Genomic DNA, 27,560 nt, shown 5'->3' on the forward strand with positions numbered 1-27,560 from the left:
AAGAGCATACTCCCCTATTCCCCTATCTTGCAACCTAAGAAGTTCACAAGCCCTATTTATACTATGTGTGGAAAGCAATAAAAGAAGACACAACAATTATGTGGTTTTGAAATAAGTCTTCATCATGCATATCTTTGACAAGCATCTTGCATTCACACAGTCAATACATGTTTGAATTGTTTTCAATAAAAAGGTGTCTTTGTCAAGCATCCTGCAAACCATGGTTATGCTGTAGAAAAATAGAAATCCAAAAGATATGCTTGAGAGGAAAACTGTCAGTCAAACATCATTAAAAAATATAATCTAGAAAACTATGTTAAAAAATTTTGTGTGAAATCTTGCATAGACCCACATGAAGAAACAGAGTGCACCGCATGAGAAAACACGCCTTTATGCACTTCTTCAAGAAAGAAAGTGTAGAGGAAGATGCAAAATCTTCAGATCTTCACGTGAAAATGAGATTTATCATTAAAAATCTAGAAAACTTTATAGATAAATGTGATAGAATAATAAAAGATGTAGATAAAAAGAAAATGAGGCTAGAAAACTTGATTTTTCTTGCCCCACAGTGGGCGCCAAAAATGTGTAGGTGAAATGCGAGCCCCAGATCCTCATATACACTTCAACATGGTCATTATATGTGAAACCATCCTAGAATGAACATTGAATTATTCATCTGAAATAGTTTGACAAATCAACCTATTGCCTTCTAACTAGAAGGATTATGCCTTTTCTCTTAGAATGAGAAGCGAGCAACCAAACCTCTAGAACAAAGATTTATGTAGCTAAATAAAAGTGCAGTTGATCTAGATGAAATGCAATTAAGCTAAGAAAATGAAAGAACATAATGTGCTAAATGGATGCATATTTAAAATCTAAATGATATTACAATGCAAGAAATAAAGCTATGATAATGTGACCAAGATGAGCAAGAATTCCAACATAAGTTCATCAAAAATTCCAAAATTCTCACCCCTATAATGAGGAATGGAGAGCTTCTTTTATAGAATCCAAGAGATGATCGATGGTCAAGATTAATTGGAATGGAAAATCAAGATTGAAGATGAGATTTAGTCATAATGGAAAATTCCTTATAAAAAGGAAGATAGCTGATTGCTTTTGAGTGGAAAAAGGAGTTAATTGATTTAATTCCTTTTTTTATTTTTAGTTCACCCAAAGTTTCCATTTTTGAACTGAAGAAAGTATTTGGAGAGAATATTTAATTTAATAAAATATAATATGACCTCATAAATGGATACACTTTAATTAATTGAATAATTAAATTCAATAATTAAAAAGAGAGATATCTTATTAAATTAAATATATTTAATTCCTTTGTATATTAGCTTAAGAGGTAATTTTAATTAAATTAAAGTAGAACATTTATAATTAAATTAAATCAATATGTTTATGTAGCTAATTTGAGTCGATACTTAGGAATTAAATAAGTAATATGATTAATGTAGATTAGGGTTTTCTACATTTTGACACCTAGGTCAAGTAGTGATTATCAATATTAGAATTGCCTAGTAAAATAGGACTTAGGAGTAAGTGAATAAAACAAAGTTGGTTAATATGGCAATGTGCCAATTTTGGGGTATTACAATACCATCTTATTGTGACTTGCCAATTTTTCAAAGTTTCCAAACTCCACGAGTTGTCCTTGTGCATCATACAATATGCAGCTATGGACTTCATCCCATCACATTCCAGGAAGTGATGTAAGATGTATCAATATAATCCAGTTCCATACCTTCTTCTAAGGTTTAGTTGGAAGTAGAGGTTTCACCTAATCCATTGGATAGGGTGCTACCACTAGTTACATTTGATGTTTCATTCTCTTCTAATGTCTTCCTCCATGTCTTATTCACCTTTTCACATATTTCATCCATATTAACTTTTTCGTTTCCTTTTGGATTTTCCTCTTTATTTGTTGGCACTTGGTACATGTAGCAGTGACCGACCTTGTGGTAGTGATAACATGTCATTCCAAGATTCTTCTAGTTACTAGATCTTATTCCAAAGTGTTATCTTATGTAATTTACAACAATATGACCATATTTTCCACATCTAGTACATGAATGCCAGATATTGCAATCTGAATTGATTTTATTTCTTGGTGACTAATTAAGTTTCTTCTGTAATATGCCATCTTGAGAATTATGTCCAATTTTTTTACAAAAATGACAATATCCACTAAATGCATACTTCTTAGGCAAATGATTGAACTTAGAGCTACATTCATATTATTGGTGACCACACTTATTACAATGATAGAAATAACCATTAAACTTGGGAGTAAGATTGGACTTAACATTTTTTCTTTTGTAGACATTTGTAGTATGTCCAGGCTTTCAACAATGATATCATGTAGGTTTTTTTGGTTTTGGATTGGTGTACAAACTTCTCTATTCAACTTTCTTTGATGGTTCTCTTTTCTTAGTAGTAAAATGCTCAATTTAACCTAGTATAGATGTATCTCTTGGTTGCTCTGTCCTCTAAGTTGTCTATCCAATTTCTTGATACTTTCCTCTAATCTCCTTAGTCTCTTGTTTGTTTGTTTCTCAAATTTCAATTCAATTTTTAGCTTTTCATTTTTAGTTCTTAATTCAAAAATCTCTCCCATATTTCTACCAAATTTATGATTAGCACTAAGTACCTCATTTACCATATCATAATGATTCCAAGTTATCCTTGAGATTTCTTCATCCTTAGCATCCAATCTTGTAGGAATTTTTCTCTTGCCTTCCTGAATAATTTTCTTGTCATCCTCATCTTTTCTCCTTTGTTCCATTACTTCACACATTTAGTATTTTTAGTTCTTGTTCTTTTTGCAATGATTTAACCTACTTGGTAAGGCTGTGGTTTTTCTCCAATAAATCATCTACATTAGCATCAGATTCATCAAACATGTTTCCATCAGACAATTCTTCAATAACTTCTTCTTGGTATGTTGTTTCATTTATTTTCTAGGAAACTTCCTTCCTCCCTTTCAATGATTATCTCAACATCTTTCATCTCATTCATTTGATCCATGGCCATCCTCAACACTAGTATTTGATTCTCAATTTTCTTATCAAGTCTATAACTCTCCATGATATATATTTACTCTCTAGTGGTAAAACCTTTGAAAAGAGAATAAGCTTGGATACCAATTGTTGGAATATATAGAAAGGTGGGATTCTGAGAAGGGGGTGGGGAAGGTTAATTAGTATTCTCGAAAACTTTTAATATTAAAAAAAAAAGTACTTTCCTTGATTCTTCTATCACTTGGTAATCATATAACATTTACCATATTAATTGTAAATGAAAGTAACTTAACTAATCCAACATGCATCAACTATAAAATCACAAACATTAAATCATAATACTTAACAAAATCATTTGGTCATGTAGAAACCCTTGGTTAAAGGATAAACTATAGAGGGGATGGTACCCACAAATCCATCATTACTATAGTAAGAGGATGCCTTCTTAGGGCTACAATGTTTTTGTCACTTTTGGTGACTTACTTTGTTAAGATATAAAATTAGATCCACTAGGATCTACCTTTCTCAAAGATTTTATGAAACTCTTCAAAGTGTGTACTCAATTAAGAGATTTTCATAAAAGACTGCTAGATCTACCTTCTTCAAGGATTTAGAACTACTATAATGATTAAAAAGTAGAAATTTTTTATCTTTGTAATAGAAAATTACTTTACTTGATTACATCCCTCTTCTGCTCACTAATATATCACCTTCTATGATTTATTTGCAATTACTCTCAACTCTGCTTGAACCTTTGATCTCTAAACTCCAATACACTTTGCTTTGTTATCGGTTCTCCTTTATTGATTCAATACCTCTCAAAAATAATTTTAAACTATTCCATGTATGTCTTTATATAATTGCATTTTTTCTTCTTCAATCTCTGACCTAATTAGGGTTTAGGAACTTTCCAAAATGCTTCTCTAATCAAAATCAACAATCTAGAATAATACATCATTTCATTGCTTATCTTTCTCCTTCTTCATTGGTCTTTTCTACCTTGTAATCATAAAATAATCAATGCACAATCTTCTATAAATTTTTGCAAATCTTTACCTCAAATTGTGTAAATCATTTTTCCACTTGGTATGATTGTGTCTCATCAGATTTTGTGCCAAATAAAACTTGTATGTAGCTTTTTTTTTGATCAAAAAAATACTTTTATCTCTATGTTTTCACTCGGTAGTGTCTCTACTCTGTGACCTCTATCTATCTTGGTAATTTCATAGGCTTAGGGAGTATAAAATATCTGGTGAGTACTAAGCTTGGTATTAACACCCTTTTCTTCCTTCATTTCTCAAGCAATATGGTGATTTTCTTACCATGTTCACCTCCACTTAGGTTTTGGCACTAATTGGAAATATGATTATATATGAAAGTAATAGTATTTACATGTTAGGGTTTTACTCATAGAGTTAGATCCATAACACTTTTACATGACTCTTTACATTCTAGATCCATAATCTAGAATTTATGAGAATAACATACACAACATGTTATTCCTAATGAAAATTCATGGAGGTGGGAATCACCAATAAGAGGGGGTTGACTAAGGAAAAATACTATATACACACCCCCCAACCACCACACACACATTTTCCAACTTTACAGGTTTCAAAAGTGGGGTCCATGAATATTTTTAAGTACAATTTTTGTAAATATTTCAAGATTCATAGAAGTTTTAGGTGGAGATATACATCGACCAAATATGGAATCTACCTCCAAAATAACCTATTGTGTGTTGCATAAAAATGTAATAAAGGAATAAACACTAAGCAACTAATGCACATTCCTACATTATCATGCAAAACCTCAAAATATGAAAGAAGACATGTAAATGAACAACATGGAACAAAAAAAGAGTATAAACTATCAAAATACCACTATGCAAACCTCATGAAACCATCAAGTCTATATGGTTTCACATTGTTGTGGGATGTGGTTGCTCACTATTCCAGCAACATAACAATGAGGTAGATAGTAGATTGTTGAAAATGAGGAGAGGGCTCTCCTTTTATAGGAAAATGGATGGCTAAGATTGAATGCAAGATGGATGGCTAGGATCTCTCAGGATCAATGAGGTGTCCATGAGGTGGAGGACAAGTAGACTCCACATGGATTAGGGTTTTGACCATTCAAAGGGGGCAATATGCTCACACATGAGTGAGCAACCTTTGATGGTGACATGTTAATGATAGGTGTAAGAGGTGTGAGAAGCATGGCTTCTCACACATGTGTGAGACACCTTTGAAAGTGACTTGATCAATGAGGTGTGAGAAGCATGGCTTCTCACACATGTGTGAGACAACTTGATTCTCATGCAAGAGGACAAGTGTGCAAGAGGCATGCAAGATATGAGGGGTGAGGAAAGTGTGAACATCTCTCACACATGTGTGAGAACACACTTAGGATTAAGAGGAGATTAGCTAGGATGATTATGCAAAGCAAGCATGATTAGGAAGTGGGTAGGTTTAGCAAGATGGGTTAGGTAGGATAGTGAGGTTAGGTGAGAGTTAAATGTAGGAGCCATGTTCTCAAATAGGATTAAATGTAATATTTAATTCCTACTGGGATTAGGAGGGAATTAATTAAGTAAATGACATACTTAATTAAAGTGAAAGGGGTTAGATGCAAGGGGAATAGGTTAAGATTTAAATAAACCTTAGTTTATGTAATCAAAGAAAGGGGAATATAATTAAATAAATGTAAATTTATTTAATTAAATGAAAAGGTAATTAAATAAATAATAAATATTTATCTAATTGGTCAGAAAATGGGTTTTGGACAAATTTAGGTGTCTACATTTTGCCCCTCTTTGATATAGCATTAGTAATGTTATATCAAAGAAGAATAAAATATAGTGGCTAGGAGGATAAGACTAGTAGCGTGATGCACCAGTCATGAAAGGATGAGGAAGGATGACGAGGATGGAGGGGTATGCTCCCTCGAGAGGACATGCGAGTTAGAAGAACACGGATGTTCTCTTAAAATGGACAGGAAGAATGGAAGAGAGTTATGCTGCAATGGTGTGAACAACCTAAGTTTGATATTGTACTCAACACTATGCACTAAGGTATGAGGAACCAAGATGACAATGTGTTAAATACATGAAAAAGGGGGTCTAATACAACCATATGCCTTATGAAACCATGATATGGAAGACCATGATTCTTGGGACAATAGGATGAAAAGACCATGATACATGCAAAAAATGATAATGCATACAAGTAATCAAGCAACCATGCACAAAAGACCAAAAGCAAACCACCATTTTGCCCCTAGTCAAGCTGAAAACCCATTAATGGATCAATTGATGATGATTGATTAAGGATGAAAAAGCTTGTCAAACTTGGAATAATCCTCAACCTACTATTCTAGTTGTTCCAACTTATTTTCTCCCTTCTCAACTTAAGCTTCCTCAAGCATGCCATTTTCCTAATTCCCTTGGAAAAGAGTGTGATTGGGTTGAACAATAATTCTCTACTCAAGCTAAGATATCCTTATGGGAACTTATTTAAAATTCTCCTACATATCATGGAGCTTTAGAAAATAAGTTATCTATTCTTCATGTTCCTCCCCCTAATGAGGATATCATTAACTATTTCTTGGAATGTATGCACACTACACATACTCCTCCTCAAACTATTTTCACTTAAGAAGATTTATCTTCCAAAGAGGTGCAAGACAAATATGATGCTATTATTATTGTCATCCTTATTAATTGAAACCTTATTCAAAGAAATTTAATTGATAATGGATCTAGCTTGAATGTGTGTAGATTGGATATTTTAAAGGAAATAAAAGATGATATGTCTACTCTTTAGCCCAATAATATTTCTATTTGAGGATTTGATGACATTAATAAGAAGACTTTGAGAATTATAACTTTTCCTATCAAAGTTGGTCTAGTTATCTTAAATACTCGTATCCATGTGATGTTTGGACCTCTCAATTACAATCTTATTTTAGAAGGACCTTGGTTACACTATATGCACGTTATTCCTTTAATGTTGCATTGCAAGGTTGAATTCATCTAAAATAATAAGATGTATAATATTCATACATATTATATACCTAATATTTTCTTTAATATAGAATCCACCACATCTTCTTAATCTAGTGAGTAAAAACAAGATTTTGAATCAAACTCTAAAACCTAATAGGAAGAAGAACCTCCTTCCTATTCTCTTTATAAATATGATGAGGCTAAGCATTATTTGGAAATAATAAATCATAAATACAAGGATTAGTTTTTTAGGAGAACCTACTCTCCACCATAATTATTTAATAAGACTAATTTTACATATTAGTGTAATAAGGTTCAATTGTAAGACCATTTGGCTTAAGTAGCAAACATATAAACCCTCAAGTCAAGCTTGATCAATAAACCATAAAATGGTCAATTTGAGTGTAGAAGTCCAATTAGAGGTGTTTTCTATAATTTATAGTCATAAGGTGGGTTTACAATATCAAATAGATTCATATTTCATAATTTTGCAGAGAATTTCACTTTTGGCAATATTGTTATATGATAACTTTTTGTCAAGAAATTTTAGAATATGCAAAAACTCATCCCAACAATCATATGGCTCAAAAATTAGTTGAGGGAGTTGTATAATTTATTTGTAAGCATGAATTAATCAAAGAAACATTAGATTGGTTGGAGCACATGTAATTTTTTCATTCAAACTAATAAAACTACTATGTTTTCTTATAATTTCTATTTTTTCATGGTTTTGGATTAATTCTATTAAGTTTTGAGCAAGATATTGCAACTTTTGTTGTGATAGGTCTAAAATCCTTTTGGGAAAAAAATGGTCTTAATTTGAATTTTGACCATAAGATTTTAATGGAAATTAGTGGATTTCAACCTAGGACCATTCCCTATTAAATTACCAATAAGAAATGTTGGTTTTATATTAAAAATTCTGCGCCCTAAGCTAGACATATCAATGTGACTAGCTATATAAGTTTAGAAAATTGCCTAAAAGATATAATAAGGAGTGAATTTCTACATGATTTATTGTATCTATTATTTTTGGATATGTTAGACCTATTCTAGGCATTAGATTGATCAGGCACACCCATTGCAATCAATTAGGCCTATTAGCCCTTAGTAGCACATTTGGGGTTTTCCTATCAAACACCATATCATGATGTATAAGTTTGGAATCCTATAAAACTCCAAAAAGGGTGTCTAGAATAGTGATTTTTTTGGTGGGTCATTTGTAGTTTTTGAGAGTTGTATCCATAAAACCTAATAGGTCAACCTAATCCAATTAGGTCTATCCTACTAGGCTTAGTTGTGCAAATAAGGAAATCAATATTGGAGAATGGGGTTGGTGATTGAAGTTGATCCTTTTGGTGATGTATATGACCTCTAGATTCACTACTACCCTTGAAGATGTCCTGTTAGGTATATTGAATTTTTGAGGAACAAAGATCAAAGGATCTTGCAATATAAATTGGAACTTGCACAAAGGTCAATACATAGAGATTGAAGAATATTTAATAAATGGATCTTGAGACATAATTGCTTATGATCTTTGGCCATTGAAGAATGATTTGTCACCTAGGTTTGGAATAGTGGAGATTTACATTCCTTTCCCTATGGAAGTTGTTCTACTTTCCACATTCTCTATAAGGCATAAAAAACTAGGAGACACAAGGATTTATCAATAGGATAAGCAATTTTGATTCATTTGAAGAAAGGAAGATTTATAGTTTGGACTTATAAAAAATTTAAGAAGGAGAATTTTGGACCATTTGGGATTTTGAAAATATTTAATCATGGAAATTCTTATGAAGTTGAGGTACTTGAGCATATGGATATTTTAAACTATATTCAATATTTTATCTTTGTATGAGTATCATGAGGATAAATGAAGTTTAAATGATGAAGCTAGTGTTAGATAACAATATATTAAAAAGTAGTTGGAAAATATAGAGAAGGTATTGAAGAGAAAAGTTGGAAGGGATACAAGAGGTAAGGAATATAAAGAGTATACAATCAACTAGAAGAAAAAACTAATAGAAGATACTTCATGAATTTACCACAATGAGTTGGATTTTCTAGATCATTTTTAGATATCAGAGTGAAATAACCACTTTATTATCAAACCTACGTGTCAAATGTAAGAGAATCTTGGGTTCAGAGAAATCTTGCATCAACCAAATATATTTTGTGTTTAGTTATCTAGTTTTGAAATTTTTCTAGTCTATTGATCATTTCAATGATCCTTGATTGGTTCAAGTTATCACTTGCGATGATTAGAGTATCACCTAAACCTAATATAGTTCATATTTGTATGCTCATGACTCAATTACTTATTTATTTCTCTAGTTATACTTCACTTTCTCTCAAGTAGCATTTATGAACATTGGTGGATTTTTATCTTGCAATGGAAATCTACGATCATGAATCTTCAATGACACATTTAGAGATGTTCTTGGATCATGTGAGGAAATAAATTTGAAACATCAATCTTTTAAATGTGTTATGTCACGTGTTCCTTGTGGTTTGGGACTAGATCTATTTTTTGTAATAAGTTTCTTGCTCTTGGAAAATATTTTGGATCTTGAGGCTGACCTGTATGTCACAATGCCTATATTCATAATGTGTTATACCTTGGGGAGAATTAGTTCCCCAATAAGGCTTTTAGCTATGTAGAATTAGATCTAAGTTCTCTCCGATTGATGACTACATCATATATATATACAAATATATATATTATTATTATCTCATTTAAAAATTAATTCCTATATAAGGGTTTGACCAAGGCAAGCCATTTTCACCAGTACTTTCCCCTTTTCTTGTACGTAGGTCTAGATTTTTGATTTTTTGATTCATATTTGTAGATAAAAAAAAATGTAGTATTAGTAACATTTATAAGACCTTCATATGTATCCCTCTCATGTATATGTTGAACCACCTTCAACCTATACTAGTATATGTTGAACCATTTAAACATATACTATAGTAGGTCCTACTAAGTTCAACTCATTCCTACAACAATCTCATTTTGTACAGCATAAATCTTCAACCTTTAGGTTTGTAAATCCTATTCTATTTCCAATTTTAGTGTGGTTTGGTAGGGTTTCTATGAACCTAAATTTTCTCTCTCTACTAACCCTTAATTTGAGTACATCTTCACTCTCTTTATTTCATAGAACTTAAATTGGTACACTATATCTATTATGCTTTTGTATATCATTGCATGATTAGTTTCTTTCCTTTTCTTTCATATGCATTGTACTTCCTTTTATCTTTACATTTCTATGGATTATTTAGAAAAATACCCTAGATCTAGCATCCCTTTTAGGCCTAGATATTTCATTAGCATCCTTACATCTACTTAGGTTTTGCTAATATGTTCTTAACCTTAAATGGGCTCACAATGTAGGGCCCCCTCTCCAATGTATAGACGTGAAGTGGGAGTCTACCATTGATAACTATTTTACACCATACATTATCAACAAATAATACATCATAACTTCTAAAAATTAGTTGGGGACCTAAAAACATGATAGTATAATGTTCATAGTAAATAGTGGTTATAATTAGAAGTATAATTTATCATCATACCATATAGAGGAGTGTATATAATTCTCACATAAGGTCTTCAAATACTCATTCCTACCTATTTTGACTTTTCACTTTCATCTTCTATATATAAATCACATTGACTTACTGTCACCATCAAAATATCATCTAAACATTTAACCCAAAACTTATATCAACCTTCAAGCACTCTTTCCTACATATCAAACATAAAATACTCCTTCCCACATAGCAAAATGCTCCATTATAGGCATAAACCAATTTACTAGCTCCTTAATCATAGAGAGTTGACACCAATGTAACCAAATGGTTGATATCAATGACAACATTGAGCATAAAATGATAACAATACCCCCTTTACCATTAGTGGATATAGAAATGAAAAAATAATAGATATTTCTACTCTCCTTTTGAAATAAAGGACCAAGGCCACACATCAAACATTTTTCTCTACACTTTAAACCTATCATTATATTTAACTTTATATAATTCAAAACATCTATGATATAAAACCCCCCTATAAAGTACACCAAACCTTTACAATATTTCATATACTCCACTACCTTTACCGCTCCTCCCAAGAGTAGCCACCACCTCAATTCAAGAGAAAAATAATATTCAATAGTTCCCCACTTGGAAAAATGCACCTCTCTTATACAACTAGTTTAATCAACCCTTGAATTATATATAAGATACTCATAAGCATCCTTATTTGGAGCATTATTGATAATATTTTAAAATTTTCCTTAGTGGATACATACTCCAACTTGAATTCCTTCTCCCTAAAGTGATAACTAATAGAGTTTTGTTTTATCTTTGAGTGCATCACCAAATTATTTAAACTATTTATGGAACTTGTGTTACCATACATTGTCATAATATAATAATAAAAACCTAGCTTTATATACTTAAGTGCCTACTTCATCCAAATTATTCTAGTATAGCTAAATATTGTTTCAATACACTCTACCTCTATAGTAGATAATAAAAAGAATCATATTTTTTTCTTTTCCAAGAGAACAACCTATTTCCAAAAAAGAATACACCACCACTTCTACTTTTTGTGTCGCTTGTACATCCAACCCAATTAGCATAATAATAGCTCTAAGAGATAAATCATCATCTCTTATGTATCACAATACAAATATGAAGTCTCTTCAAGTATATGAATATCCTATTTTGTTTCAAAATAGCTTGGTATATGTTAGAGTAATTATTTGTTTACACTTATTAATTAAATCACTTTGATCTAATTAAACAAAGTTGCCTATTACTCTAGTTTTCTTAAGCTATCTCATAGATGCATATAATTAATATTTTATATTAATTATAATGTGCAACCTAGCTTTTTTAGGGTTTAAGTTACCCTTTTTGGGTTTCGATCTCCTTTATAAGGATTGATCTCTTTGTAATTCATTGAATCCATTGAATAATATTTTCTTCATCTGAATACAATTTGCATATTTTTTAGATCAAACCCTTGCCTCTTCTTGTCTTTTTCTTCTCCATGACAAGATTTGTACAAGTATTCTTGGGCTTTGTGGATTTGATTGGCATATTTGCTCAAATCCTACATGGTATTAGAGCCAGATCTGTTGTAGCTTGTTCGTATTTGGAGAAAAGAAAGAATGAGGGTTTGGCAGATTAGATCTAGTATTTTTAAAATTTTTTTTGAGAAAATAGGGGACTTGATAATTTTCAAAGTTATTTAAGGCCAAACAGACATCATGGATGGATTTAGAAGGCATCAAAACCCTCCTTTCCATATAAAATTTGTTCGTTTTGGACAATGTTGACCTGGGAGGAAATTTTTTTTACCCAACAGGGTCGTACAACCCCTGGCACGCACTTTGATGTAGAAAATTGCAAAAATCACAAAAAAAAAATTAAAAAGTGGTTTAAAAAAATTGCAGCGGTTTACTAACCTCAACGGAACCACTAGCAGTTACTACCTAGTGGCCCAAAGCAGCTCCATCGGTAGCTCTGCCATGGTACTACCATGGCCCCACTCAATAGCAGCTCCATCGCCCCCCTCCATTCTGCCTCCACCCTTGGGTTGCAGTGTTTTTTGGCATTTTTTATTATTTTTTTTGCATTTCTAGAGGCCCTGTCTATTTTTTTTTCTGTAACTAGAGCATACAAACATATTTTTTTGATCCAAAAAATGTGCCAGAAAGTTGGTTCCAAGATGAAGACATTTGTGTAGGTATTTTTGGGTTTTGATGTAGTTTGGTTGCTTATTTTGGTAGTCAAAGTTGGATGTTCTATCTTACACTCTGGGAGGTGTATCTTGAGCATCCGATCTCTGATTTGGGACTTCTTTATATCATTGGAAAGTTGTTTCTACACTCTTTCTAATGATGTTGGTTGTTGTTCTAGATTTTGATACAGGCACATTCTATTTAATCTTCTACATTTTTGCATTCTAGTGGATATCTTAGTTTTTTTAGGTCTAGGGATTGATTTTGTTGCTTTAGATGCTTGGTTTTGGGATGTACTATCTTTTGTATCAATTTTTTTTTCCTTTTTGATCATTTTTTATATCATTTGTAAGCATCTTTATGCAAACACATTGAGATAAAGTGCCACTCCATGTGTTTTGGGATCCTTTTCATCATTGTGATTTGTTGTACTCGCACTATTTTATAAAGTGTCATGGATGGGGGATAGTTGTTTGCCACTTTTGTGCCCTCTTCCATTTTTTCCCCATGATGTGTCAGTGGCACATGCCTTTATAGGTGTATGTACCTCACTCTCAATGTTCCTAGTTCCTATGTTGTAGGATTTTTTTGGCCCACCTTTTTAGTGACCTATCACCTCACCCTATCTGAATTAAGGGGGGTTATTCTATTGTTTCTAATGCTTCCTTGGTTCGATGGTTCATTAGTGTGAGCTATGTATTTAATACCTAATCCTATATACTAGGTGATTGCAGTGGCTAGCTACCTATGCATTTCGGTGAGATGGATCATCTACCATATAAACACTCTTGGTTTGTGCCTTCTATTTTCGTGGAAGTTCTATAGATCAACAATTTTGTTTTGATAGTGTTTGTAGCTTCTTCATGCTTCAGTGGTTCTCTTCTTGATCACTCTTTGTTCCTATTTTCTGGAACATTCTTTGCTATCTCTTTTTGGAGTAGGGTTTTTCCCATGTGGTTTTCTCTATTTCTCCATTTCATAGAGATTTTTTTGTGATTGGGTACCTCATCAAGCCTTGTTTTCAGGACTCATTTTTCTTCTTTCATAGTTGTGCTAGGTTAGCTTATCTCCTGAGCTTCGCTTAAGGGGGGGTGTTAGAGTAATTATTTGTTTACACTTATTAATTAAATCACTTTGATTTAATTAAATAAGTTGCCTATTACTCTTATTTTCTTAAGCTATCTCGTAGGTGCATAAAATTAATATTTAATATTAATTATAATGTGCAACCTAGCTTTTTTAGGCTTTAGGTTACCCTTGTTAGGTTTCCATCTCCTTTATAAGGATTTATCTCTTTGTAATTCATTGAATTCTTTGAATAATATTTTGTTCATCTGAATACAATTTGCATGTTTTTTAGATCAAACCCTTGCCTCTTCTTGTCTTTTTCTTCTTAGTGACAAGTTTTGTACACGCAGGTATTCTTGGGCTTAATGGATTTGATTGGCATATTTGCTCAAATCCTACAATATATGGTAACCAAGCATACTAAATAGATAATACCCAACCTTCTCCCTTGAGAAGTGATGAAAAATATTATTTTATTTTATATTTGAGAGCATCACCAAATTCTTTGGAATATTAGTGCAACTTGTGCTATCATACACTATCAAAATAGATTCATTAAAAGCTACGTTCATATCTTTAGATGTCTACTTCATACAAATTATTTGAGTAAAGCTCATTATTATTTCAATATACTATGTGTATTGTCTTAATTTGGAAACACTTAAATCTAATTATGGTTTTTCAATTATTTAATGTGAGATTATCATCTCCTTGCATCTCTCCTCCTTTATTCTCTTTCCTTCTTCTTTCTCCTAAGTAGAATTGGGACAAGACCTAATTGATCCTCTTTAAAGCTCCTATTTTCATGGTGTAAAGATTGAGGTAGGATATAACCATCTAGTTCCTACCTTTCCTTCATCTAATCCCTTAGAATCTCTTATCTATGCTAAAATGGCTATATCTTGAGTTTTATACTTGATTTTTGGTACCCTAATGGAATCCTAAAGGTTTTGGGCCCTGGTTGGTAGGGAAATAGTGAAACCTTTCCAATTAGGGATGTGGAGCAACCTTATTGGGCCAATTAGGGATGTAGTGCAAATTTCTTGGGCCTTATTTTGGGTCCATTACTTAAGTCCCATGTTCAAATTGTTCTAGGGTGTTATCTTCTAGGTGGGTCAACATGCGAGAGAAAGCGAATTCCAAGCCTTTTATAAACCCCTCCATTTTCTCCATTTTGCATCCACAATCTATAATTTACAAGCATCTACCAAGTTCACAATCAAACACTCAAGAATTTGTGTCTTCAAGCAGTTCCTCCATTAAAGATCAAGGATTAAAACATCCGAGCAATTGAAAGAGTTATTTTCAAGATCTACTTCAATCCATTCAAGGTCCTTTTTTTCATCTTATATGTTCATTAATCCACATTCTTGATCCAATTCAAGATCTCATTGTATTTGTTTCAAGAGATCCTTCTATTATAAGGTGAATTTATACATTTACTTTATATTTTCTATAATTCAATTGTTTCAATTCAATTTTAATTCCTAAACTAGGGTTTGACCAAGGAAAACACCCCCATCAACAAAAAAAAACAAAAAAACCTTTTTATTATAGGTTTTGAATCTCATATCAACAAACAAGTTGTAGATTTAGAGACCCTTTTTTGACTTTCTTTGGAACTGGGAAATTAGAATCAAGGTTAGATACATTTCAGTAAGGCCAAAGAGGCCACTCTTAAGAGTGAGGCATATACATAAAATCATATCTAAAAGGTGTGTCTTATATTTGTTGAAAACAATTATGAAATTGTATGTTGTCTTTGATGTTACACAAAATGTCAAGCCTTACTGAGCAAGTCAGTGATTTTTGAGCTCACTCTAGCATTGAAGATAGTTTCATGTGTATGCCAAGCATTCTAGTTATAACCAAGTTTAGAGTTAGTTCTTACCGAGCTCACTCAGGCATCAAAGGAAGATCCTTTGTTAACCGAGTTCAATTAGTTACCAAAGGAAAGTTAGCATAGATCCCATGTTGACTCAGTTCACTTAGTTACCAAAGGAAAGTTAGATCAGAATCAATATTGACCAAGTTGGGTTGGTTAACGAAGAGTTTCTCTAAGTTGATCTAGTACTCAATTCTATATTATCCAATTAAAAGAATATTAAGTTTGATTGGCTTATTGGTTAATGCTAGCCAACTTAAGGGATGAAGTTTGTTTGATTAAAAGTATATTCAAGCCAACTTGACAAGATTATTCCTATAAGTATAAGGTCAAGTTGAGGATTGAATTGTGAAGTATGGGATTGAAGAACATAAATTAAGGAAGTGAATTGGAAGGATATCAGAGTATCCGAGTTGACTAAGCTGCAAAGAACATTCTAATCAATGAGGATCAAGTATTCAAGAAAAAAATAAAGATCTAAAATCAGCAAATATAGTTGCATCATAAATCAGGTCAAGTCATTGTAAATCTATAATAATTATAGCAGTGAATCAAATCTCCTAAAAGATTTATCCAAAAAACTATTTACCAAATCCTCTTATAAGGTGGCATTTCTAGATTAAAGTGTTTGAAGACATCTAACAAGGTCACTCCTAAAAAGGTGAATTAAATCTTTTAATAGGGTCACACTTAACAATGTGTTTTGTAACCTTTAACCTAGTTGGCTCCTAACATGGATCACTTTAGAAGAGTGAAAAATAGTAACTAGTTACAATTGGTGGTTTTCCCAAATTGGGTTTCCATGTGAAATCTTGGTGTCTCATGTGTTTATTTTATTTGCTTTATGTTTTTGCAACTACTTTAAGTAAGGTTAATCACATTTAAATATCTTAAGATCTACATATTCAGTGCTAACTGAGTAATAGTAATATATTCAATGATAATCAAGTTACATTAGAATATTCAGTGTTAAGTGAGTTACAACGAGTTATTAGTTTTCTATAATTGACATATTAAAGGGAATTTTGGATTTGTTTTTGTGGTAACTTATTTACCCCTCCCCTCTCACTTACTCCTTTCCATTTCCAACAATTGGTATCAAAGAAATTTTGTATCTATAAAGAAGGAGAGTTTGATAATAGAGGAAGTAATTGCAATAAGAGGGAGTTCTCACTGATAGAGGGAATTCTCATGTATGAGATTTAGAATGAAACTAAGGATATTATCTTTATATTTTTCACTAAAATTTCATTGTACTATGACATTTTGTGTTGCCATCAATGCCAAAGAGGGATATTGTTGAAAATAATTATGCAATTGTATGTTGTCTTTGATGTTACAAAAAATGTCAAGCCTTATTGACCAAGTCAATATTTGTCGAGCTCACTCGGGTATTGAAAAAAATTTCTTGTTTATGTTGAGTGTTCAAGTTATAACCAAGTTTAGAGTTAGTTCTTACCAAGCTCACTCAGGCATCAAAGGAAAATTTTGTGTTAACTGAGTTCACTTGGTTACCAAAGGAAAGTTGGTATGGATTTCGTGTTGACCAAGTTCACTTAGTTACCTAAGGAAAGTTAGTTTAGAATTAGTATTGACCGAGTTGGGTCAGTTAACAAAGATTTTCTCTGAGTTAATTGAGCACTCAATTCTATATTAGCTGATTGAAAACATATTAAGTTTGATTAATTTATTGGTTAATGCTAGCCAACTTAAGGGATGAAGTTTGTTTGATTACAAGTATATTCAAGCTGACCTAGAAAGTTTATTCATATAATTATAAGGTCAAGTTGAGGATTGAATTGTGAAGCATGAGATTGAAGAAGATAAATTAAGGAAGAGAATTGGAAGGATGTAAGAGTATTTGAGTTGATCGAGCTACAAAGAATATTCTAATCAAGAAGGATCAAGTATTCAATCTAGAACAAAGATCTAAAATTAGAAAATATAGTTGCATAAGAAATCAGATCAAGTCATTGTTTCTCTCTAATAGTTGTAGTAGTGAATTGAATCTCCTAAAAAAGTTAGCCTAACAACTATTTGCCAAATCCTCTAACAAGGTGGCATTTCTAGATCGAAGTATCTGAATACATCTAACAAGGCCACTCCTAATAGGTTGAATTAAATCCTTTGATAAGGTCACACCTAATAGTGTGTTTTGTACTATAACCAGGTTGGCTCCTAATAGGGCTCACTTTAGAATAGTGAATAATAGTAACTAGTTACAATTGAAAATTTTCCCAAATTGGGTTTCCATGTTAAATCTTGGTGTCTCATGTGTTCATGTTATTTGCTTTATGTTTCTACAATTTAGTTAAGGTTAATCACATCTATATATCCTAAGATCTGCATATTTAATCCTAACTGAGTGACAATAATAGATTCAATACTAACCGAGTTACAACAAAATATTTATTGTCGACTGAGTTATAATAAGTTATTGGTTTTATATTGTTGACGTCTTAAAGGGACTTTTGGATTTGTCTTTGTGGTAACTAATTCACCCCTCCCTTCTTAGTTACTCCTTTCCATTTCCAACAATATATTCTTTGTCAATTTAACATATCTACTTATTACAGTTATATATATTTCCCTATCTCTCATTACAAATGAGGGTTTCCAAACATATCTACTTGTTGGAAACTATAATTGGAATAATTCTTATGTTGTCAATGATGTCAAACCTTAATGGTAAGATAGTTTCTACCTGAGTAGAGTGCCATATCAATTGATTGATGAAGAGGCTTTGAAAAGAAGAGATAACAAGAAGACCTAGTGGAAAGGTTGAGTTATGTGGGACTATAATGGGCACTTGATCAATTTGACTTTGACAAGATAATGTGTTGTTTAATCATTACACTAAGTGGAGAACATAGATATGTTTAAGCCTAGTAGAGATCATCAATGGAAGACCAAATGCATAGGCTAAACCAAGGAAAAGAAGAAGAAGGTTAAGGAAATTATATAAGAAACTGAGTTGTGCTAGTATAGACCGAGTGAAAGTAGAACACAAGAAAATATAGTGTCAACCGAGTATCAAAAAAGAAAGATAGTTAGTAATGACTAAGTTGTCTAGTAATGACTGAGGCTGAGGAACACATTATTGATTGGGTGTCATCATTTGATAATTTGTAAAAGAATTGGGAATCCTAGTTGACACAATTGAAATTTTAAATTGGTTAAAGCATGTGAAGGAAAAGTATTGATGAGACAGAGCATTTAATGCATGATAAACCATGTTTGAGCATTCCTAGGGATGGATTTTAAGAGAAGTATCTAGAAGGAGAAGGAGAAAACAAAATTATGGAAGGAGTCGATGAATATAATCTAACCCTTAGATCAATGGTGATAATTTTTATCCATGTATGGTCCACGTCGATATCCATTCGTCACATATCAAAATAGTTTTTGGGCATTCATTTTGCACAAAGTCAACAGTAGGAATCCATAGTGTAATTCCTCTCTTGAAAAGAAAATCTTTTTAAGGATCCACTCCAAGGTTCAATATCTGTCTTGCAACGTACCAAAATCTGCTCAGTAGAAGATAAATGTGAGTGTTCACGAGGAGGCCTTTCCTGGTTCTGAAAAACTCTTTTATCTTAGAATTGAAGTAAAATTTGTTTTTTGTCTCAAAATATCACACCAAAAGAACAATATTTTTGTATTTTTTCTATTTTTTAATGTATGCAATTCTAACAATACAGCTAGTATGAGGTCCTACTCTAACAACGTGTTAGCAAAGAAAATAACAAAACTAAAAGAAAATAACATGAAATCAAATGACTTTGAAATTGAAATTCCTAAACGGACATAAGCTATAGGAAACAACATGCTACAAGTTAAACCTTCAAAGAAAGCGGCAGGAAACTAATGAAAATAGGAGTAGCGCTTCCTAGAATCCACTGATGCAATCGTCAGTGAGAATCTTTAACAAATCGAATGATGTTTCACTCTTCATCAAATTGCAAGGCCATGAAAAGTGCACTCATGCTAGACAAAAAGCTATGTAGACACAATCAGGTGATCTCTTCTCAAGCTTGTTATGTCAACAGAATTCATATCTTTGTAGCAAACACGAGAACTAAAAGATTGTACATCCAGAAACAACGCAATAAACCTTTGGCTCAATCACAATCTCATGAATAAAATCCACAAAATAATGACACATTTAGGCAAGAATAACTACACTCCGAATGCTAGCACCAAAAGCATAATTTTATTGCATAATAACAACAACCCTTTTTACATTTTACAATGGGGTATTTATAAGAAATCATCTTGTCAATTTGTGTTGAGAGTGAGAGATATATTGATGCAATAAAATGCTTTTAAAATATTTAAACAAACTAAATATATACAAACTAACAATCTAACTAGTGCTTAGAGGAACTCCATCCACATTTTATTCATTAATTGGATGCATGAGTCCTTTACATGTCAAAAACAAAGAAAGCATGAGAGAGAAAGTAGGAGGAAGCCATCAGTCAAGGTGGAAGTGCATGGAGTCACCAAAAATAGAAGTTGCCCCTTCACTAGATGTGTGTTGGAGTTAACTTGTCATCAGAATGCACTCCAGATGCATGGAAAGTGCTATTTTTGGAACTGGCAGTCAATTGCCAGTGCACCTTTGAATTGTAGAGCTCAAAAATGTGGAGCTGTGGACCTGCATACGTATAGAGCTCAAAAATGTGGAGCTGTGGACTTGCATAGCTGTGGAGCTCAAAAATGCAGAGCTGCGGACCTATGTACTTATGGAGCTCAAAAATGTGGAGCTACAGACCTACGTACCTACAGAGCTGAAAAATGCAGAGCTACAGACTTGTGTAGCTATGGAGCTCAAAAATGTAGAGTTGCAGACCTGCGTACTTGTGGAGCTCAAAAATGTGGAACTACAAACCTACATACCTATAGAGCTAAAAAATGTGGAGCTACCGACCTGCGTACTTGCGGAGCTAAAAAATGCAGAGCTACACACCTCAATAGCTCAAATCACCAAAAAATAAAAGTTTTTAATTTTGAAAAAGGTTTTTGTGTTTTTCTCAAATGGGGTTTTAGATCACTTTTTTAATATATTCTTTGCCCATTTTTGATGATTTATACCCTCTTTATAGCCAATCACTTTCATAAACTTGAACTTCTTCTGCTTCTTGGATCTAAAATCCTAAGGCACCTGTGTTGAATCTTGCCATTAATAGCTACATAAGATGAGGAATCTGTTCCACTTCATGTGTCCAACCTTTGTATCTTTGACCTTTGTCTTCTCTCCAGCAAGAAACCAAGTGATCCAGATGATCAAATGTTTGAAAAAATTTCATATTTTTTCGCAAATTTTTCTAAGTGTTTTTAAATGGCTTTTTCAAAGGTCTTCTGCTCAAAATTTCAAGTTGAAACTTTCATTAGTCCCTAAAATTGGGTAGCTAAAGGCTCACTATTTTAAGGATTGAAATTAGATCTTCAGTTCTTCTTTCCAACGGTGTAAGCGGTTCTAAATTCTGAGCTCCGAGTTAAAAGTTATGACCCCAACAAGTTAAGGATACCTTTTTTGCCTACAAAAAGAAGCAAACATTAGTCTATAGAGATGAAAAATACTTAATTTAAGGCAAAACTTAATGACACTAGAACAAAAACCCCCAAAACTAGCTATGCAAACAAAATCGGAGGTGAATGGGTGGTGTGGCGCACACGTAGAGTGCGCAGGTGAGAATCTAGCACGTTATGGTGCGCATGGCCCTTTCCAACGCATTATGGCACTTTGGCATGTGTGGCCCTTGGGAGTGCACGCGGGTCCTTTTGGGGTGCTGTAGTGCACACGTGCGACCCTTTGTGGCTCACGCACACTTTGGGCATACGCGGCCCTTGGTGGCATGCGCGCACTTTGGGCACGCATGACCCTTTGTGGTGCCATGCATGGTGCTTGAGTGCACACTGCACTTGGTGGCAGATGCAACACTCGGGTGCACACTGCCCTTGGTGGCACTGCAACACTTGGGTGCACGCTGCCCTTGGTGGCACGCATGCACTTTGGGTGTGCGCAGCCCTTTGTGGTGTTGTACACAGTGCTCAGGCACATGCTACCCTTGGTGGCGCGTGCGCGACCCTTTGTACTACTGCGCACGGTGCTCGGGCGCATGCTGTTTTTGCATTATTATTTTTTTTTTCATTTTAAAAAAAAAATAACTTTTTGATTTTTCAAATTTTTTTTGGTTCTTTGACTCTAAAATTCTAACTTCTAACCAAATGTTCTTCTCTCGACTCCCAAACTAGGAGTCTAGGAGTTGAAAAAAGTAGGGGGTCCCCATTCCTATTGAGGAATGGGGCATGTGTTGTGGACACCACAATAGTAGTCAACCATAACTAGTTTCCTACTTGAGATTGATGTTACATTGCCTGCTAATGAGGACACTAACAAATTAGTAGCCAGATTATCCAATTCAAAACCTAGGTCTATATCTAAAAAAGTCTATAAGAGTGGATTGTTGTAAAACTCTAGTTTCCCTAAAGCCATCCCTTGCCTAGAACTTGTCCTACCATGTCAAGATTGGTATAATGCTACTAAGAAGTGTATTGACACCAACAATAGAGAAGTCTTGGTATATGTGAACATAGTTATTATGATGCTATGTATTGATTTAAGTATGCAGGTAGTTGGTGAAAGTAGAGAAGAACTCTAAAGCCAAGATGAGCTCTGGCTACACCTTGCCTATGGAGGTTAGACATTATAGGTGCAAATATGTCCAGGATGCCCTAAGACTAAAGGTTGACATTAAGACTATAAACCTCTCATTCTTCTCCCCACATCCTAGTTTTGATAGCCATGATTGTTGCTTGAAATATTTTGAGATGTGTTAATCTTTCTCTCATATTCCCTAGATAGAATAATTTTGGGAAGATTACCAAGATAACTATGAGGTTAGGAAAATATGGTGGTCAAGGATAACACAGTGCAAGGTAGGAGAATCCCCAAAGGAGATGTCCTAGCCCCCAACAAATAACCACACAAAGGAAACACAACATAAAACAACAATAATGCAAGATCTAATACCAAATCAAAACTATTTATTCATAGATATAATTGGTTACATGCAATATGCCTGGCTATAAGGCCTTCTAGGTTAGGGCCAAATACAAACAATAATTACAAAATTAGTTTTGCAAGTTCCAACAAGATCCAACTTACAAACCTAATCCTAGCTAGTCTAGATACACAACTAGATAAGAACACCAAGAAGAATCCACACTTGTACCCTCAGGTCCACCAAGAAATCCTCTAGTTTCTAAGCCACAGCTCTAGCTCTTCAAATTTTGTATCTACACTTCATCCCCTTCTCCAAGCTAGAATAATAACTCTACTTAAAGACTCCACAAAACCCCTTACATATACCCAACTAAGCCACAAGTCATCCCAACTCATTACAAACTAAATTAAATCCCTTACATTAAATATATGTCAAGCCACAAGTTGGTCACAACACAAACCAAATACCCATACATAAATTAAATGCCAAAATTTGGCTCACAGACAACTCAACATGAACATAACCAAGACCAATACTAACACTTGGGACATATAGGAACATTTGACACCAATAGGTTCACTCGACATCCACTAAGAACTATAGTAACTCGGCATCCACTAGGTGCTATAGTAACTTGGCATTCATTAGGAACTATAGTAACTCAACATCTACTAGGAGCTACAGTAACTTGACATCCACTAGAGCTATAGTAACTCAGCATCCACTAAGAGCTACAGTAACTCAACATGCACTAAAGCTATAGTAACTTGATGTACACTAACCAACTTGGCAGCAATAGAAAATTGGAAACCACTGGCACTCAGCTCCAACATGAAGGAATGCAAGAAAGCCTAGGATGCTCCTACATCAAACAACTAGGTTTGAAAAGATGTTCTAGCAACTAGAAGAACATCTTTTGGGATTCAACAAAGAAATCCCAAATTGGTTCCTCACATGCATATCCTCCAAATCTTCAACTTGCACATTAATCCAACCTTCTCAAAATCTGCCAACTCAACTTGGCTTACAATCATGCACAACCCTAAAATCATATTGCCAAGGTCTACCAAGCAACACATGACAACTGTTCATGTCCACAATATTATACAACACTTGATCCTTATACTACATAATCTGGAAATCAACAAGGCATTTCTCTCTCACTTCCAAAGCATGTTCACCTTGAACCAACCAATCCTATAAGGATAAGGACATCATACTCTCTTCAAACCAAGTTTCTAAACCATCTCCTTAGCAATAAGGTTATCAATACTACCACCATCTGCAATCATCTTGTGGAATTTACCACTAGACTTACAAGTCCTGAACAAACTAGTCCTCTGACAAGAATCCAATGTCCTCACACCAACTAGTACTCATCAAGCCAACACACTTTCTCCTTGCTTAGATTGACTGTCTTGAACTACAACATCATTTACAATAGTAGTTGTCCTTCCAATTAGACATTCAAAATATCTATTCCCTTCTTTACCACATCTAAAAAAATTACCTTTGAATACACCTCTACCTATTCTCCTTTTCTAATCAATAGGTTTTGGTTCACTTTCATCACTTGGTTTAGCTTCTGCCAAACCATCCTGCTTCTCCTTCCCTCTAGCATTACCTTAAATTTTCCTTTTCAACTTATCTTCTACCTTCAAAGCATACTAATAAGCATCCTTAACTGAAGAAATATTGAATCTCAAACTATTAATATACTGAGCTACCTTTATATTGAATCTCAAACTATTAATATACTGAGCTACCTTTTCCTTTGACAATTCTCTATGACCAAACCAAATAGTCAACTTGTATAACTCCTTGGTATAATATTTTATAGACATATATTTCTATTTTATCTTTTTCAACCTCTTAAAAAACTCAAGTTCATAATTAGTAGGGATGAACTTAGCCTTCAACATAGTCACCATCAATCTCCATCTAGAGATCTTCATTTCACCTTCCTCTTCTCTATCCCTTTGTAATTATTTCTACCAAAGAGCAGCATGTCCTTTCAACTTAGTTTTTACTAACCTCACTCTAAGTGGATCCTCAATATCCTCAAGCTCAAAGTAGTCTTCCAAATCACTAATCCAATAAATCAAGTCTTAAGGAGTCAAAGTACCTGAAAAATTATAAACTTCCATCTTATGCTTCAGCTTCAATTGAGATTCGAGTCTAGCAAACTAACCAACCCTAGCTCAAATAGGGTTGTCCACATGATTAGTTCTATCCTTACTACTAGATCTAGTAGCTTCAAAGTCTTTAGAAACTTCCTCATAGCTACCTTTAGTACCCACATGCCTAGGTATGCCACCTAAAGCACTTACAATTTCAGTGATCATGTCACTCTTCATCAATGCAATCTCATATATAAACTCTGCTCTTATCTTCTCTGAGATCCTTTCTTCCACAACATCACTAAGATGATCAATTTCACTAGGGTCCAATATTCTTGGAGGCATCTTCCAAAAATTTTGCAAACCCAAAGCAATAGATTCACAAATCTAGAAGATCAATCAACCACAAGATCAATCGTATTTGCAAGTCCTGGTGTAAACTACCTTAGCTTCAACAATCTGTCAACACACATAGGAACAACCTCACTCTAATACCACCTAACATAGTGCAAGGTAGGAGAATCCACAAATGAGATGTCATAGCCCCCAAAAAAAACTGCATAGTGGAAACACAACACAAAACAAAAATAATGCAAGATCTGATAACAAATCAAAACTTTTTATTCATAGATATAACTGATTACATGAAATATGCCTAGTTGTGAGGCCTTTTTGGTTAGGACCAAATAAAAATAACAATTAAAAAATCAATTCTATAATATCCAACAAGATCCAACTTACAAACCTAATCCTAGCTAGGAAAAATCCATGCTTGTACCCACAGGTCCACCAAGCAATCTTCTAGTTTCTAAGTTGCAGCTCTAGCTCTTCAAGATTTGCATCTACACTTCATCCCCTTCTCCAAGATAGAATGATAATTCTACCTAAAGACTCTACAAAACCCCTTACTTATACCCAACTAAGCCACAAGTCATCCCAACTCATTACAAACTAAATTAAATCCCTTATATTAAATATATCTCGAGCCACAGTTAGCCACAACACAAATTAAATACCCATACATAAATTAAATGCCAAAAGTTGTCTCATAGAAAACTCAGAAAGAATAAAACCAAGACCAATACTAGTGCTTGGCACATATAGGAACACTCAACACTAACAGGTTCACTTGGCATCCACTAAGTGCTACAATAACTCGACACCCACTAAGTGCTATAGTAACTCGGCATCCACTAGGAGCTATAGTAACTTGGTAGCCACTAGAGCTACAGTAACTCAGCATCCATTAGAGCTATAGTAACATGACATCCACTAATAGCTATAGTAATTTGAGATGCACTAAAGCTATAGTAACTTGGCATACACTAACCAGCTCGATAGCAATAGAAAATTGGAAACTATTGGCACTCAGCTCCAACATGTAGGATTGCAAGAAAGCCTAGGATGCTCTTGCATTAGAGGTTTACCCTAAAGAAAGTCAAATATTTTAATCTTCAACTCAACATCTCAAGATTTGTTGAAGAGAAAAATAAGGGACTGGTTAATCTTGTATATGTTAAGCATATTGAAGACTAACTCTTCCCTATTGTTGATTGGTCAACACTAGAAGAAGATGATTTTCAAACTAGAACCTTACCTAATGGCTTGTGAACAAAAGATGACCAACACCAAGGATCTCTATTATTCAAAAAGCCTCTACTAGCTCCATTTTTCCTCATCTTCTTTGTGATACTAATGAAGTTGTCCCCTCTCCCACTGAAGGTGTTCAAAAGTAGAGAACTGAACCTAAACCTACTATTCAAATTTTATTTCAATTTCCTTCCTCAGTCAAGTGGACCCACTCACATGGCATGAAGAAGTTGAGGCAATAGAGCTTTTCTAAATAAAATTGTACAAAGCCAATTGAGAGAGACCTAAGGGAAGGACCCAAAACCAAGAGATAAAGTGGTGAAATGGATTAGAGAAGTAAGCAAGCTATAGAAGGAAAAAATACCTTGAGTTAAATGGTGGTTAGCACATCCCTTACTTTCTTAAACTCGTCCCCCCAAGGATAGTTCTTATGTTCCTAATTGGTTTAACCTGTCAATAAGTAAGAAGATAAGTATATTTCTTGCAAAGTTTCCAATGGATGATATGGTGAGTAAGTGCCTTGGAAAAAATCCTAAAGCCAAGAAGCCAAAAATTGAAACTATGTTAGTTGTTTATGAGAGAATAGGGCACTAGGTGGCCAATGTTCTACGGCCAAAAGGTGACAAAAGCTTAGATGATGTGTTTCCACAACATTACAAAATGTAGAAAACTATCATTAGCCTAACATCTGGAGCTGTGGACATAAAGATATAGATCACTGGTAATACAAGGGTTTCTTAGTGTATCTAGAAACATTAAAGGGATAAGTAGGAGCTTAATAAATCCTTGCATAGGATGGTAAAGTATATACATGAGCTTCAAAATCTAAATAGAAAAGCCTTATTGAGTGCAATATCTACTATAGAGGTCACTTCCCCTATTAATAAAATCTCCATTGAATAGATCAAAAGAGGTAAGTCAATTTCCCATGCTTGTGATAAATGGTTGAATGTGGTGGATGGCCAAGGAGTTGGTTATTTTTCTCACTTCACTAGCACAATTGTAGGGGTATAAAAACTAATGATCTCCCTAGAGTTATAGATGAATGCCTAAGAGTCTAAGAAGGTAAAGTGGGATGAATATATCATTGATA

The sequence above is a fragment of the Cupressus sempervirens genome, chromosome 11 (assembly GCF_028749045.1).
Source record: "Cupressus sempervirens isolate cs-2001-9-10 chromosome 11, ASM2874904v1, whole genome shotgun sequence".
NCBI classification, from domain to species: domain Eukaryota; kingdom Viridiplantae; phylum Streptophyta; class Pinopsida; order Cupressales; family Cupressaceae; genus Cupressus; species Cupressus sempervirens.